Source organism: Cynocephalus volans, chromosome X (assembly GCF_027409185.1).
Source record: "Cynocephalus volans isolate mCynVol1 chromosome X, mCynVol1.pri, whole genome shotgun sequence".
Taxonomy (NCBI): domain Eukaryota; kingdom Metazoa; phylum Chordata; class Mammalia; order Dermoptera; family Cynocephalidae; genus Cynocephalus; species Cynocephalus volans.
Genome location: NC_084478.1, coordinates 33,455,999 through 33,469,276, shown reverse-complemented (window position 1 = coordinate 33,469,276; position 13,278 = coordinate 33,455,999). Strand labels below are relative to the sequence as shown.

Here is a 13,278-nt window from a genome sequence, read left to right as displayed (position 1 = left end):
TCACCCCAGCTGCTGCCTAATCGTATGCAGGCCCCCTCGTGCGGGGCGGGGCAGTGGAGGCGGGACGACTGACTAAGGCCCACGCCAGGAAAGTAGAATGACTGGTGCAGCAGTGGCCTCACTTCTTGGCCTTTTTCCCGCTTGGGTTTGTACAGTGCCTGCCGGCAGGCTTACTAGAAAACACGATGCAAAGTTTCGGGATCTAGTCATGGGAGACCTGTTGGATATCTGTTCAGGCATCGCTGAGGGCAGCCCCATGAAAGGACCCACTCACCCCTCCCCGCGAGGCGGGTGATGCAACCAGACGCGCGCTGTCAAGGGAGAAGCCATTTCCGTATCGTATAGGGTTGGCCGAAATAGTTTCCCGTAACGTAGCCTGGGAATCTTATCTGGGGAGTGAGATCAGAAAGAGGGAATGTCCCTTTTTTTTTTTTTTTTTTTTTAACCGATTTCTATAATTCAGTGAGGAGAGATGGGCTCAGGGTCCGCGCCCGCCGCGACGGGGCTCTTGGTTTGGAAGAGCCCCCGTGCTGAGCTGGCCACGCTCAGGGCGCCGCGCAGCCCCTGGCGGGCGGCAGGAGGGCGCCCTCTCGCGGAGGTTTGAAGGGCTCAGCGGCTCAGGGCTGGGAAAAGCAAAGTCCCAGCCTATTCCTAGAGAGCGGTTTCTAGGACCAGGGAGGTGGTACGTGGTGACGCTACACTGCGTTTAGAGTGAGTTTAGCATTGGGTAGAAGATATGCGTCGTAAAAGCGACCAAAGTTAGGTTTTTAAAAAAATCCGATCCAAGAAAACCCATTTCTTTAATAAAAGGATTACCGATAAAAAGGTATTTTAAAATTTAAAGATTTTTGAGACTTCCTTTTTCATCGTGTGTCAAAAAGAAATTGAGTAATTTTCGTTTTTCTCTATGCATTCCTATACAAATTTTCTGTTATAAACAGCTCTTCGTTTCTAACGAGAAAAAAATGTAAAAGTGAATAAGAATTTAGTTTATCTGTGTTCATTGAATACCTAAGTAAATCTAAAGTGAGTACGTGTTTTATATCACAAATTTTAGGTACAACAATTTACCTAAAATAGGAAGTTATGTTTCAGTAAAAGCATTCATTGGTTAAGTGATGGTGGGCACTACGATATAACGTACTTGGGTGGAGGTATTTAATTCCCTTGTCTCTTACATTCTAAATAGTTATACCAGCCAGTTAAGAAAACCCATTGAGGTGATGAAAATGCTCTTGAATTAGAGAGTGGTGATGGTTGCACATCTTTGTAAAAATACTAAAACCCAGTCAGTTGTGAATCTTAGGATATGTGAGTTATTTCTCAAAAAAATAAGGGCCGGCCCATGGCTCACTCGGGAGAGTGCGGTGCTGATAACACCAAGGCCACGGGTTCGGATCCTATATAGGGATGGCCGGTTTAGCTCACTGGCTGAGCTTGGTGCAGACAACACCAAGCCAAGGGGTGAGATCCCCTTACCGGTGGCCCATGGTGACGCTACACTGCGTTCGGAGTGAATTTAGCATCGGGTAGAAGACAGATGTCATAAAAAAAATAAAATCTATTGACAATAAATAGAACATAATATGCATCATTGTCAGAAATTTATTGGAAATAGAAATGACACAGGAAATAATAGTTTATTAATTAAAACAATATAGTTAATTATTGGCACCGACTGAACGAGTATTAATTTAATCCTCACAATAATTCAATGAGGTAGATACTATTATGCCCATTTTATGGGTGAGGAAACTGAGTCCTAGAAAGACAATAACATGCCCAAGAGTCCACAGCTAGTAAGTAGCTGAACTGGATTCATAGCCAAATATGAGTATACCCTTTTTTCCCCAAAGTTTAAAACTTTTATTAAAGAATATAGTAGAAGAGGGGCACTGGCTGGTTAGCTCACTTGGGAGAGTGTGGTGCTGGTAATACCAAGGTCCAGGGTTCGACCCCTGTATCAGTCAGCTGCCAAAAAACAACAAAAGGAACAATCATAAAGTTTAAACAAAGCCAGAGAGTAGAATAAATGTTCCATATATGTAAACAATAAAACATTAGCATTTAGTTTATATATTAAATCATATAAATTAGCAAGATAAGACTTGCAACTTACTAATTTCTGTTTAAACCCCTAAAATAAAATTTTTACATTACAATACATATTCTAAATGTCTTGCCTATGACTAAAAAATTATCATAGAAGGGTATACAGTGAAAGAAAAAGTCTCAAAATCCTCCATTTTATTTGTCATATTGCCTCTGTTCTTTATACCTAACTTTCATAAAATCAGCTTTGATAGAGAGACAGAGAGAAATATGTCAATTTAAAAAGTAGAGGTGAGAGGGCCGGCCCATGGCTCACTCGGGAGAGTGCGGTGCTGATAATACCAAGGCCACGGGTTCAGATCCTTAAAAAAAAAAAGTGGAGGTGAGGGCTGGCCAGTTCAGTTGGTTAGAGCATGGTGCTGATAACACCAAGGTCCAGGGTTGGATACCTGTACCGATCAGCTGCCCCCACCAAAAAAAAAAAGGAAAAAAAAAGGAGAAGAGGTGATTCAGCAGGCCACTCCACTCAGGAAAAGGTGCTCCAGTGAACATAGGATCAGAGAATTGATCTGCTCAGTCCTAGCAGACATTTTGCCACGTTGTCTATTATCCAGAGTGGGGCAATCTCATTCATCCCATGTTACTTTAGCATTTAAAGATAAGAATGTAATTTATTTAACTATTTATTTACTTCTATTTACTTCCATATAGCAGAACCACTACATGCAAGATTACCCCTATATTTTATCTAGTATCTAGCTACAGAAATAGCAATTTGTTTCAGTACAGTGAGGAAAAAAGTTAAAATAATAATTATAAAATAGAATTTTTCTGCTTTACTTATTGAGGAATCTCTGTTCTATAACCTCCAGTTTGTTTACATGCACTTGAGTTCGGTGGTTATATACTCATATAGCCAGAAAACATCTAACATCCCTGCCATAGGTATACTCTTTTTTTAAAAAAGTCAGCTTTGTTGAGGTTAAATTTACATACCATAAAAGTCACCCATTTTAAGTACACAATTCAATGATTTTTAACAGATTTATGGAGTTGTGCAACCATCACTACGATCCAGGTTTTGAACATTTCATCACCCCAAAAAGATCCTTTATGTCTATTTTCAGTCAATCCCTGTTCCCACCTCCAGCCCCAGGTAACTACTAATGGACCTTCTGTCTCTAAAGATTTGCCTTTTCTGGACATTTCATTTAAATGGAATCATACAATATGTGGTCTTTTGCATCTGGCTTCTTTCACTTAGCACAATGGCTTTGAGGTCCATCCAGGTTGTAGCATGTATCATCAGTTCATTCCTTTTTATTGTTAAATACAACTCCATATCACATTTTGTTGATCCATTTACCAGTCGGTAGATATTTGGATTGTTTCCTCTTTTTCGTTATTGTGAACAATGCTGCTAATGAACATTTGTGTACAAGTTTTTATGATATATTTTTATTTCTCTTGGTAAATACCTAGTTGTACAGTTGCAGAGTCCTTTGGAAATCCATGTTTAACATTTTGAGAAACATTTAAACTGTTACCCAAAATGGCTGCACCATTTTACATTCCCACCAGCATTGTATGAGGGCTCCAGTTTCTCCATATCCTCACCAACTCTTGTAATGGTCTGTCTTTTTTTATAATAGCTATTCTAGTGGGTGTGGTTTTAATTTGCATTTCCCTAATGACTAATGGATGTTGAGAATCTTTCCATGTACTTATTAGCCATTTGTATCTCTTCTTTGGTAAAATGTCTATTCAAAGTTTTTGACCATTTTTAAATTGGGTTGTTTGTCTTATTATTGAGTTGAAAAAATTCTTTCTATATTCTGGATACAAGTCCTTTATCAGATGTATGATTTGCAAATGTTTTCTCCCAGTCTGTAGTTTGTCTTTTCATTTTCTTATTGGCATCTTTGAAGAGCAAAGGTTTTTAACTTTAATGAAGTCCAATTTATGTATTAATTTTTCTTTTTTGGATCATGCTTTTGGTGTCATATGTAAGAACACTTTACCTAACCCAAGTTCACAAAGATTTACTCCTATGTTTTCTTCTTAAAAGTTTATAGTTTTCACTTTTACATTTAGGTCTGTGATCCATTTTGAGTTAATTTTTGAGCTGGTTTGAGGTGAAGGTTTAACTCTTTTTGCAGGAGGATATCCTGTCGTCCCAGCACTATTTGTTGAAAAAACTATTCTTTCCCTATTGAATTGCCTTTGCACATTTGTCAAAATAAATTGACCATAAAAAAAAGGGTTTATTTCTGGACTCTCAGTTCTGTTCCATTGATCCATTGATCTATATATCTATCCTTATACTAGTACCACACTGTGGTTGATTTTTGTAGTTTTATACTACATTTTGAAATTGGGGAGTGAAGTCCTTTAACGATGTTCTGTTTCAAAATCATTTTGGCTATTCTTCTTCTTTTCTTTTTTTTTTAAAGATGACTGGTAAGGGGATCTTAACCCTTGACTTGGTGTTGTCAGCACCATGCTCTCCCAAATGAGCAAACCGGCCATCCCTATATAGGGATCCAAACCCGTGGCCTTGGTGTTATCAGCACCGCACTCTCCCAAGTGAGCCATGGGCTGGCCCCCAGCTTGTCAATTTCTGCAAAAAAGAAAGCCTATTGGGTGTGTGTGTGTGTGTGTGTGTGTGTGTGTGTGTGTGTGTGTGTGTGTGTGGTAAAAAAAACACATAGCTTAAAACTTACCATCTTAACCATTTTTAAGTGTATAGTAGTGTTAACTATATGCACATTGTGCAACAGATCTCTAGTTTTTTGTTTTTGTTTTTGTTTGTTTGTTTTGGTGGCTGGTGGGTATGGGGACCTAACCCTGGACCTTAGTGTTATCAACACCATGATATGACCAACTGAGCTAACCAGCCAGCCCTTCAACTTTTTTTTTTTTAAATAGCCAGATCTTTATTTAAAAATCTGATCTGCCAACTTAGCATTTTGTCCTACCAACTCAGGGAGCAGAAATCCTCACAGGCTTAACAATCTTTTGCTTAGGTGCTGCCTTGTGGGAGCCTTAGTATCAGCCATTGGAGTTTTTTTAAGTGTGTGCTTATGGGCTGGCTGGTTAGCTCACTCAGTTAGAGTGTGGTGTTGATAATACCAAGTTCTAGAGGTTTGGATCCTCGAACTGGCCAGCCTCAAAAGAGTAAAATGCTCGGCTAACCTTCTTTGCTTCCTTGGCAGTCCTGATGGCTTGTTCTCATAGAACCTTTCTGACTTCAGGTTTCTGATTCCTCTTGGCCATTATACCAGCAAAAGATGCACCAGTGATGGCCCTCTGGAATTGACTGCATGGAGGGTTCTTTTCTTTTGAATTTCTTCCATCTGCCCCTTTTTGTGCTTTCTTCTGTAGAGGATGATCCAGTTAATCTGCTCAGGATTCCTCTTGCAAAGGAGCGTCAACTTGCATTTTGCATTAAAAAATGAAAAACCTGGGGCTGGCCCTGTGGCTCACTCGGGAGAGTGCGGCGCTGGTAGCGCCGAGGCCGCAGGTTCGGATCCTATATAGGGATGGCCGGTATGCTCACTGGCTGAGCATGGTGCAGACCACACCGTGCCAAGGGTTGCAATCCCCTTACTGGTCAAAAAAAAAGAAAAACCTGGGCTGGCCCGTGGCTCACTTGGGAGAGTGTGGTGCTGATAACACCAAGGCCGTGGATTCGGATCCCTATATAGGGATGGCCAGTTAGCTCACTTGGGAGAGCGTGGTGCTAACAACACCAAGTCAAGGGTTAAGATCCCCTTACCGGTCATCTTAAAAACAAAAAAAAGAAAGAAAAACCTTCCTGTCGGTCCTGGCATGGCAGATAGATCTTGTACCCCTGAAATTGCACAGTTCGACCTTCTCAATGGCAACTCCCAGGGAAGAGGAAAGACGGTGAAGAGAAACTACAACTTTTTCATCTTGCAAAACTGAAACTCTATACTCGTTCCTACTGCGTTTTTAATAGGGATTGTTTTGAATCTGTAGATTAATTTCGGAAAATTTGCCATCTTGACAATATCAAGATTTCCAATCCCAGAGGGCCATACTGCCTCACCTGTGCTTACTTACATCCAAAACACTGCTGCCTCTTCTCCCAAGTCCCCAGATGGCATGAAACATAGCCCTCCTCTCGGCCAGACCTGGGCCCTGATGGATGTCCATGTGTGAAGCTATACCCCTGCTTTCCATTCAGCTCTCCCTCACACCCCAAAGCTGAGGAGGCCAGAACTGACTTACCTAAAGTCCCTCTCTGCACTGTATCTACAGAGAAATCTTATCTTGAGATAGTTATGTGACCACTGTTTTTTTTTTTTTTTTTTAAAAGATGACCGGTAAGGGGATCTCAACCCTTGGCCTGGTGTTGTCAGCACCACGCTCAGCCAGTGAGCAAAACGGCCATCCCTATATAGGATCCGAACCCGTGGCCTTGGTGTTATCAGCACCGCACTCTACCGAGTGAGCCATGGGCAGGCCTTGTGACCACTGTTTTTTAAAGAAGTTTTAGAACCAAAAAATAATACCAGCGCTTGCATTCAATCCTGTCTCTATCCTTAACCACATTTCCCAAACCCTGAGGTTGTGCTGCTGGCAACAGCAATTACTGGAGGCTTTTTTTTTTCTTTCTTTCATCGTGCGACACCAAATAGCAGCTCTCATTGCTGCTACTCAACTCAACTCTGGCACTCACACTTGGGATGTGTGTGTGTTTGAATCCACATCTACAGAAATGCAGTACTTAATGAAAATGTGGCTTGTACCTTGAGGCTTCTAAAGTATAATGTTACTTTTCATTGGTTTGTTGGAGCTTAAAATTATTAATTTTTGTGGAAGGTTGCTCTTTTTAACATATTCATTTGCAAGAGGGCATTGTCTACATGGTGTTTCAAAGTAAATGTATTCAGTTAAAATGGTGACATTCGTTTCATCTTTTATTGATAGTAGATGTTTAGCAATTACAGTACTTTTCTGTCCAGCTTAGCACAGCACACTCTTTGTCTCTTATCTCACTGGCTACTCCTTCTTTGTCTCCTTGATAGTTCTCTGTCTTCTCCACGATGACTCCCTCACATTGGTGTGCGCCGGGGCCCAGATGTTGCTCTACTGACACTCAGCCTTTGGTAACCTCATAAACACCTCTTGAATATGTGGCTCGAATCTTGAGGCTTTTGAAACTGAAGCATAATTTTTCATTTGCCCATAAGGAGCACAAAAATAATTAACTTCTTTTTAAAATTTGATCTTTTTGAGGTTTTCATTTACATGGGGCATTATCTACAACATATTTCAAGGTAAATATATTCAGTTAAAATGGCGATGTTTTTTGCATCTTTTATTGATTGTGCATGTTTAGCAACTTATAGTACCTTTCTCTCCAGCTTGTAGCATACTACACTTTCTGATCTCCTAAACCAGTTCCCTGTGTTCTCCTGGATGGCTTCCTACCCTTGGCATATCCCTGGGCCCAGTCCTTACACCTTCTCCTTCCTCCCCACTCCCTTCTAACCTGCTCTTCTTTAGGCTCTTCCTGATCTGAGGAAATGACAACTCCATCCTTCCAGTTGCTCAGGCTGGAAATCTTGGCATCATCCTTAACTCCTCTCTTTCCTTTATTTCTACATCCAGGAAATCCTGTCGGCTCTATCTTCAGAATATTTGCAGAGACTGGCCACTTCTCACCATCTCCTCTGTAGCCTCCATTTCATTCCATTGTTGGAACAGTCTCCTAACCCATCTCCCTGCTTCCACGCTTGTCCACCTAAATTCTATTATTTACAAAGCAGGCTGAGTGTCAAATCATATTGCTCCTCTTCTCAAAGCCTTCCAATGGTTCCCAATTTCTCAAAGGCCAAAGAACTTACAATGGCCTACAAGCCTTTATACGTCTGGTCCCTCAACTCCTTCAATTGGAACACCCCTCCCCCTGCTCTATTATTTCCCATAGCATTTGCCACATTCTAACAGGCCACATAATTTGCTTATTTATTTTTTTTATTACCCGACTTATGTGATCCATAAGAGAGCAAGGATTTTCGTACATTTTATTCACTGATAAATCCCCAGTGCGTAGAACAGGACTTCACATGTAGTAGGTGTTAGGTTATAAATACTTATGGAATAAATAAATAAATTAGTTTAGTAGATTGCAAACTAATAATTTATGGAATTAAGTAGGAATAAGAAGTACAGCATTGTGAAGATTATATTCTTACTTAATATCTTAATCAGTATAATCTCATGGTACAGTGGAAAGAACATGGGGTGAGAGGCAACAAAGGAGGGCGGAAGCCTTGACTGCCATGTCTAGACTTGGTGGCCTGCCTGATTTTTTGCTTCTTTCCCCTCTCACCTCCTTTAGTCCTACACTGTAACCCTACTAAATTACTAAAGGTGACTTTAAAGTGGTTCACTAAAGGTGACGCTACCTCTCCCAGGCCTGGAATGCACTGCCCTGTGGATGTCTGTTACTCCCTCCCTATCTCCCTCTCCTTCTTCCTTTTGGACTGAACTTACAGATCACCACCTCTGAGAAGCCTTGCTTGACCCTCTCAAGCCTGGCTTACATCATAACACCCCATGTTTCCTAAACCTGTCACAATGTGTTGGGGACTCTGAGACCAAGCCTTAATGTTTCTGACCCTTGGTAGCTGGCTGCAGGGGCCAAGCAGTTACTCTAACAACTGTCAGCAGATATTTGCTTGCTAGAGCTTTAAGGGTGGAAGTGAAGTAGTGAAGAAGCACTTGGTTCCAGAACAGATCACATTGAATCCTCTTGGCTGTGTAGATGTAAGTGAGGTTATCTATTCATTTTCCTCAGGTAGCTCCCCACATTGGTGAAATAATACCAATGTAAATACTTCAGACACCTTCTGTTCCATAGGGGGAGGGCACCCTTTGAAGGTTGTTGTTGTTTTTGTTTTGTACCCACATCCCTGTTGGATGTTTAGGGCTTTGGTATCCCTCAGCTGGGCCTGGAGATGGATTTGGGGATCATGAGATTGGGGAAGAGAAGAGATGGGAAAAACAATTGGTATGTGTGAAGGTTAATTCTAGGTGCCAACTTGATTAGATTAAGGAATGCAAAGAAACCTGGTAAAGCTATCTTTTCGGGTGTGTCCATGAGGGTGTTTCCAGCAGAGATTAGTATGACAGCCTGAGTTGAACTGGGTGGGAAAGACCTGGCCTCAATGTGGGCAGGCACCATCCAATCCACTGGGTGCCGAGAGAGAACAAAAAACAGAGGAAAAAGATGAAGCTCTCTCTCTGTCTGCTGGAGCTGGGATACACTCTTCTCTCCTGTCTGTGGACATCAGAGCTCAAGACTCTTCACCTTTTGGGTTCCACAAATTACACCAAGGACACCATTGACTTCCCTGGTTTTGAGGCCTTCAGACTTGGACTGAGCCACGTTACCAGCATCCATTTTGCATTTGCCTATCGTGGGACTTTTGTTCACAATTGCATGAGCTAATTCCCCTAATAAATCCCCTCTCATATATTTATAACTTATCCTATTGATTCTGTCTCTCTGGAGAACCCTGACTAATATAATATGCTTAAAAAAGGGTTTCCATTAAATGACTACAGATCTGACTTAGAGATGATCACTGAGGAAAGCTCTTTGTAGAGATCTCTAGAAGCCATGACTTGTTTAAATAGATTGAAGTTTGTTTTTGTTTTGTTTTGTTTTGTTTAATAGATTTAGGTTTAGCTTTGCCTAGGGAAGTGAAGGGAGAATTCATGTTCATGAGTTAAGAAGTAGACAAAGAGAGCTGGAGAACTATGGAGAGCTAGTGCTATACCAGAAGGCCAGAGTTAATAGGAGAGAAGCTAAGAGGAGCCAGTCCAAGTGAGAGGTGACCAGTGATGACAAGATGTGTAAGCACTAACCAGGGATACTCCAACTTCATGAAGACACCGATTTTCCATTAGTTATGCAACATAAGAGCTAAAGTTATTCTATTTGGCTGTTAAAAACAATTAACTTAAGGGGCGGGAGAATTTGGGGACCCCCCAGGTTGTATTTTGAAGGTTCTACCTGGGATAGGAACCAGGATGTAATGCATAGGATGACAGCCACCATCCCGTTGGAACAGGTTGGTGTATAGAGCTTGGTGTGGACCCACAGAAGCTGGTACTAATTTGGGGAATTCCAGTAGACCCCGAGGAATTGAGATAGACTGGATCCCACAAAATGCCTTGAAAATTCTGCACAGTGGGGCCGGCCTGTGGCTCACTTGAGAGAATGTGGTGCTGGTAACACTAAGGCCACAGGTTTGGATCCCTATATAGGGATGGCTGGTTAGCTCACTTGGGAGAGCGTGGTGCTGACAACACCAAGTCAAGGGTTAAGATCCCCTTACCGGTCATCTTTTAAGAAAAAAAAAAAAATTCTGCACAGCTATAGAGCGCTTGGCAAAACAGTTTTTAAGAAGATAGTGAATGCATATGCAGCTTTATTAGAGTTTGCTGAAGACATTACTCTGATTCCCAAAGATTGTGTGGGGGCTAGTTACATGAAAAATGATTACCGAGACAACTACCTCAGATTCTGGATTTCCAAAAATCCTCAACTTCTTTATTTTATTTGCCTCAACTTCTCAAAAACCAAACCAAACCAAAACAAAACAAAAAATGAGGGAGGAGGAGGGGATACAGTATCCTAAATCCTCAGAACCCCTGGGGAGGAACTTTCTTTTAACTCCACCACCATTCCCAGGCTCAAGCCTCCAGCTTGCCTCTAACATCAGACTTCAGACAAGGTGGCTGTTAGACAGCAATTGAAGGATGTGTATTCTCAAATACTTAGGTTAGAGGTCTAGGAGAGGACAGCTTTCATCTGCCTTGTGGGGCTTTACCAGCTTGAAAGGATGCCCTCAAGGTATTTAGGAACTCCAATTACTTTCCATCAATTGGTGGGGAAAGTAATTGAAGACAAGAATTACCTGGAGTTGTTTATTTGAATAAAGTTGACTTTACTTTCCTGGGTATTGGAGGAGCAGAATGTCTTCTTAAGGTACTACACCCTTCTATATATAACACACTAATTTTTTTTTTTTTTAAGCGAGCGTTAAAGAAGCATCATCGATTAGAGATAACTACAGAGGGGTGTTCTACATAGTAAATATACAGATTGATTGAAAGACACAGCCCAGTTTGGACATAACGAAATGCCACCATATGACATAATGTAATAATAAGGTGTGTCCACTGATCACAATGTCTTATGACATCACTCATTGTACATTCATACCTGCTACACAAAACACAGAAACATTTCAGTTCCTGGCTGAATCAAAAATAGAGAAGTCTCTCTCTGGACACGTCAGTGCCACAGTCACTGATAGCTCAAATGTACGTCTGGTGCTCGCTTTGGCAGCACGTATACTAAAATTGGAACGATACAGAGAAGATTAGCATGGCCCCTGAGCAAGGATGACATGCAAATTCATGAAGCGTTCCATATTTTTGGGCACAGGGGGTGACAATCAGCTTTGTATCTCACGAATATTCATAACCAATAAAAAAGTACTATGCAAAAAAAGTATGTCTGTTAGCTATGACAAAAAATAAAAATTCAGCGCTTTAGATGTCCAGGAATAATGAAAAATTTTAAATGTTCAAAAGTAGAATATGCTAATTTTGTTTATTTTATGTCTTAAAATTTTTAAAAATTCATTGTTTTAAGGTGATAAATTCTGGGGTAATTTGTCATGCAGTAATAGATACAAATATAGCAAGCAAGGATTTTAAAATAACACAAACATGTTAAAATATCTTTTGGAAAAGATGGAAAGAATGTGTGAACAACTTTAAGATTTTAGTGGTTTATAATTTTTTAAAGCTTGTTTTTTAGTTTAAATCAGAAAAGAGAAGCTTGTTTCCCCGTTTCCGACAAACTACGGTGATTTCTTTTCTTTCTTTTTCTTTTTTTTTTAAAGATGACCGGTAAGGGGACCTCAACTCTTGGCTTGGTGTTGTCAGCACCACGCTCAGCTAGTGAGCCAACCGGCCATCCCTATATAGGATCCGAACCTGTGGCCTTGGTGTTATCAGCACCGCACTCTCCTGAGTGAGCCACGGCCGGCCCAAAATTACGGTGATTTTCTATTTTTCCCACGAAGTAGTCTACCTCAGCAAAACAGTACACCATGTGCTATTTCGAGCTCTTGGGAAACACGGCATGTTCAAGTTTGCTAGAAAGAGATAATGATCACTTTTAGCCACACATCTCACTGAAAGTTCATGGGGATATTGGTCTAGAGAGAAAATGGCGGCGGGGGTGGGGTGGGGGAAGCAGAAATAGCTCAGTTTAGGATCAGAAATGGGCAGTAGATGCTCTAATTTAAGGTTAGTTGTAGAACCACTGGCCTCCAACTGTGTATTTCTGTCATCTACACAGATTTCATAAATTTACAAAGCAGTTCTGTAGTGTAGCTTTACACTCTTAAATCAATAAAAGGTGATATTTAAAAAGCATAACTCTATAGCTGATTTGTTAAAAACGAACATCGAAAAAATCACTGCCCTCTGAATGTTCGTTCTTGCTTATTTTGACGCAAATAGAAACAAAACGGCTTTTTTAGATCCCGCATTTCTCCGTGTGGTGCAGACATGCCATTTTCTATGCATTTTCCTACCTCTGGGAAATTTATTTCTGAAACCTGAAACTGTTGTGAAATAAGCCAAGCGGAACTGTGACGCAATGACCTACTGCAAGTTTTCTTACAAAAATGATGTCATTTGGCGCACATCTAGTCACTTTTATAACAGGTAGCTACGGCAAAGCTCCCTCCACGTTGTCCCCTATTCCCTCACCCCTCACCGTGTGCACAATGCAGAAAGACATTTTCCTGGCTTCCTAACCCTCAACTTGTCCGGGTGGGCGCACCGTGGTGGCTCGAGGCCCACGGCTCGTGCAGGCGGAGAGGATCGGCCGCGAGGGGACGAGCACAGCCAAGCGTCCCCAGCCCCGACGGCTGCACGGCGGGAGAAGCAGCGTAGGGCCAAGCCCGCGGCTGCAGCGCCGTGCCACCCCTTTTCCTCGGTGGGGCCCCACCGGCGTAGCGGGTCGGCGGTCGGGACGCGGGGAGCTGAGGGAGCGGGACGGCCCTCCCCCCACCCGGTTCCCACACCCGCTCTCGCTCCCGTGGCGCCGGAAGTGACGCGCCGGGCTGAAAGATGGCGGCATTGGCTCTCGACCAGGGGGAA

General features: G+C 41.8%; 1 non-coding gene across 1 annotated transcript; it reads left to right on the top strand.

Annotated features, from left to right (window-relative positions):
- The first annotated feature begins 11,430 nt into the window (after nt 1-11,430).
- Nucleotides 11,431-11,537, top strand: LOC134368756 (U6 spliceosomal RNA). Its single transcript, XR_010022466.1, has one exon. It is a non-coding gene; the product is annotated as a U6 spliceosomal RNA (small nuclear RNA).
- The last annotated feature ends 1,741 nt before the right edge of the window (nt 11,538-13,278 follow it).